Source organism: Macaca thibetana, chromosome X (genome assembly GCF_024542745.1).
Source record: "Macaca thibetana thibetana isolate TM-01 chromosome X, ASM2454274v1, whole genome shotgun sequence".
In the NCBI taxonomy this organism is placed as follows: domain Eukaryota; kingdom Metazoa; phylum Chordata; class Mammalia; order Primates; family Cercopithecidae; genus Macaca; species Macaca thibetana.
The window spans coordinates 39392999-39397085 of NC_065598.1; the positions used below are offsets into that span (position 1 = coordinate 39392999).

Consider the following 4087-nt stretch of genomic DNA (forward strand, 5'->3'; position numbering starts at 1 on the left):
TTTTAAAATCCATGTTTAAGAAGCTGTTTTTGGAGTTCTCTGGTCTTAAGGGTTAATCCTGTGGAAACTGACTCCTAAGGGCAAATCCAAGGAGCCTGAGGTTTTGGTATTTAATTCTGAATCCTTATGCATTACATAAGGAGTGAATCCTGGGTGGGTGACCTTGGGTCTTGGAGAATGATCCTCACTGAAAGGTGTCCGGGGTGTGAGATGGGTGATTCTGGTTTAGAGGATGAATTCTGCAGGCCCTGGGAGGTCTTCTACAGCATATAAACTGAAATAACCCCAGGCTTAGAACTGAGTATGAATTATAGACGAGTGAGCCTACCAAAAGCAGCGACCATCTTTCAAAACAAGAAGGTCCTGCTGGGAGAAACTGGCACGGAGAAGCTCCTGCAGTACTACAGAACATCAGTCTGAGCTTCAAGACACCCTAAGAGGCAACTGAGGGCAACTACATTGACAAGAAATGCCCCTTCACTGGTAACACCTCCATTCGAGGGTGGATCCTCTCTGGCATGGTGACCAAGATGACGATGCAGAGGACCACTGTCATCTACTGAGACTATCTCCACTACATCTGCAAGTACAACCACTTCGAGAAGCGCCACAAGAACATGTCCGTACACCTGTCCTCCTGCTTCAGGGACATCCAGATCAGCGACATCATCACAGTGGGCGAGTGCTGGCCCCTGAGCAAGACAGTGGGCTTCAACGGGCTCAAGGTCACTAAGACCTCCGGGCACCAAGAAGCAGTTCCAGAAGTTCTGAGGCTGGATGTGTGCCCACTCCCCACAATGAAATAAAGTTATTTTCTCATTCCGCCCTCCACCCAAAAAAAAACAATAAGAATGGGTTTCCTAGTGTGGCTTCTCTAGACAGGGTGGCAGCCATGGGAGGATGCACTGAGGTGGAAGGTGGGAGGCCCCCAGCCTGGCCTCATCTGGCCTGCCCCGTGCCTTCTCCCAAGCCAGCAAGGAAAAAACCTTGCTCCTTGCTTGGGCCCTAAAGAGCTCCACATGGCGGGGTGGTCGGTGCGGGTTACTTTAGACTGGAGCACAGTGGTGGTGGCCACACAGGCACCCCGGTGGGAAATGCTTTGAAGAGCCTTTGTTCCCAAGAGTTGATCAAGGAAACAAGCCGGTAATGAACAGCAGAAATAACAATACTTAATAATGGGCAGAATCAAAATGGATTTCAATCCCTGCAGCTAATTTACCAGGAAACTTATTCCTGAGACAGGCAGCTCTCTCCCCTCATCAGACTGTAGGGTAAACAAGGAAGTGGCAGGACCAGGAGAGGGGGGAGGTGGAAGGAAAGGAGGTGGAGGGAGAGGGGAAGGGGGAAAGGAGAAGGGAGGGAGGAGCAGCGGGGTCTGAATGAGCTCTTTGAAAATGTGCAGAGACGCTGGGGAGTGGGAGTGGGCAGGGCCTAGGAAGGGTAGGAGCCCCCAAATCTCAAAGATGCCTCTCAGAGGCCCTGCAGCCTCCCCTGCCCCCATGATGGCTGTGAAGCCCAGGGCTCCTCCTCCAGATCTCCAGCTCAGCCCCTCCAATTCTTCAACCCTTGGTACATATCCTCCACTGTTACTGCCTGCCCCGAGAGCTAAGGAAGGGGGCCTCAAGACCACACAACAATGGAAGGAAACCCCTTGTCAGGGAAGGAAGATTCTAACTGGAGCCCTCAATGCTCCAGAAAGATTATCTTTCCGGTTCCCATCGTAAAGAGACCAACTCACAATCACCCCACTACCCATAAGCTCTCACTGCCCTTTTCCTCCTCCACCCCACCCCCCAAATAGGCTGATTTGTTTACCTTTTATCACTCTGTTAAAAAATTAGTTCTTAGAGATCCTTCTCCCAAGATGAAGGCAAAAGGCAGCCTGGGCCTCCTCTGTTATTTTAAGGCAAGAGATGTCAGCTTGAAGCCTGCTCTGAGATCTTGTAAGGAGGGCGGCAGGGTTTGTTATATGAGGGTCAAGTCTATTAAGACCTGCTCGCTGGGCGCGGTGGCTCTGGCCTGTAATCCCAGCACTTTGGGAGACCAAGGCAGGGGAATCACCTGAGGTCAGGAGTTCGAGACCAGCCTGGCCAACATGGTGAAACGCTGTCTCTACTAAAAATATGAAAACTAGCTGGATGTGGTTGCATGTGCCTGTAGTCCCAGCTACTCGGGAGGCTGAGGCAGGAGAATTGCTTGAACCCGGGAGGTGGAGGTTGCAGTGAGCCGTGATCATGCCCACTGCACTCCAGCCTGGGCGACAGAGCAAAACTCCATCTCAAAAAAAATAAAATAAACCTGCTCACAACCAGGATCTTCAGATCACCTTGTCCGTGGCCAATGAGAAAAATGCTTCCCTTCCCTCCATGCCTTTCCCTGCCTGTCCCCAGTCCCCTTCAACTGCCCCTGGCTTCTCAGGGCTCCTCCGCTCCCCCTCCAAACTTGCTACTTGCCAACACCATCTACCTTCCCCACCCCAATATCCTACTTTTTTATTCAACGTCCCCATCAGGTGTAGGAGAAGCTAAAGTCCACCTGTACATCTCTGTCTCTGACCACGAGTCCGTTGAGGCAATATGCCTGAACCCCAAGGCCGGTGGACGGGCACTGGGGGATCTCTTCAATTTCCACTACTTGAGTGCTTGCCTACATTGACAAATGGATCTCTCTCTTTTCAACTTGAGCAGAGTGGATGCTTCTTGCTAAAGGCTAAGTACTCGCTGAGTTGCAAGTTTTAGAAAATGAGGCCATTGTGGGGCTATTTCTGAGGGAAAGGAAGACCTGCAGTGCCAGCGCCAGCCCTGTCCACCTCCCACAAGAATTGGGCACCATTATTTTTACATTGGGGAAAATTCCATCTCCTATTTGAAGAAAAACAACTGAATCTGGCTTTATCTTCCACCAAAGTATACACTGGGAAGAGATGGCAAGGGTTTAATTCTTAGAGACAGTTGGAAGCAAGTGACCAAAAGGAACTTCAGGATGAAGATGACTTTTCAGTATCTAAGAGGGCTTTGCTGGTGAAGCCCCTGCAGTTAAGGTGTCAGCTATGGGATAACGTGGGGGGTCAGGGTGGCATATAGGAGAGACCCCCTCACCATGGCATCCTGCTGGGAGCATAGCCAGTCTGTGTGAGGAGCAGAGCCAGCCTTCTAGGAAGGGGCAGAGAAAGGTGGGGTTCATGGTCACTTTTGAAAACCAGCTTCCTAGGGCTTTGCCTGTAACAAAGTATCATGTACTGGGGGGCTTAAACAATGCAATTTTATCTTCTCACAGTTCTGGAGGCTGGAAGTCTGAGATCAAGGTGCCAGCAGGGTTGGTTCCTTCTGAGGCCTCTCTCTTTGGCTTGTAGATGGCTGTCTTCTGGCTGTATCTTCACAGTCTTCCCTCTGTGTGTGTCTGTGTCCTAATTTCCTCTTTATAAAGACACCAGCCATATTGGATTAGGGCTTACCCATATGACCTCATTTTAACTTAATTACCACTTTAAAGACCCCGTTTCCAAATACTGTCACATCTTGGGGCACTGAGGGGTTAGGACTTCAACATATGAATTTTCAGGGTATGCAATTCAGAACATAAGACCACTACAGGGTTTCTCTTTTGCTTCCACAATTACAAGCTATTCAAACTGCAATCGATATAGTGCCAGGACTGGGAGAAGCTGCAGGGTTGCAGATCACACATGAAAAGGTCCTTATCTACCCCAACCCCAGGCTCCTTTCTGCCTAAATTCTCCTCAGCATCCAAGTCTTGCCTCTGCAAGAAGCCCTCCCTGTCCCTTAAACTCACGTGGAGCTTTTCCTTTGTCAAATTTCATAAGGAAGGATCATTCAAGTCATGCTTTCTGCATCCTGAGAGTAAATCATAAATTTGCTTTTTTTTTTTTTTTTTTTTTTTGGAGACAATGTCTCTCTCTGTTGACCAGGCTGGAGTGTAGTGACACATTCACGCCTCATGGCAGCCTTGACCTCCTGGGCTCAAGTGATCCTCCTGCCTCAGCCTCCTTTCTGAGTAAGATCTTTGAGAATAAGCCACCCCCATCCTAACACACACACACACACACACACACACACACACAAACACA

At 49.5% G+C, this 4087-nt stretch overlaps 1 pseudogene; it reads left to right on the forward strand.

The window, feature by feature from the left end:
• Positions 1-303: 303 nt before the first annotated feature.
• LOC126945738 (40S ribosomal protein S11-like) lies at positions 304-771 on the forward strand (annotated as a pseudogene).
• The last annotated feature ends 3316 nt before the right edge of the window (positions 772-4087 follow it).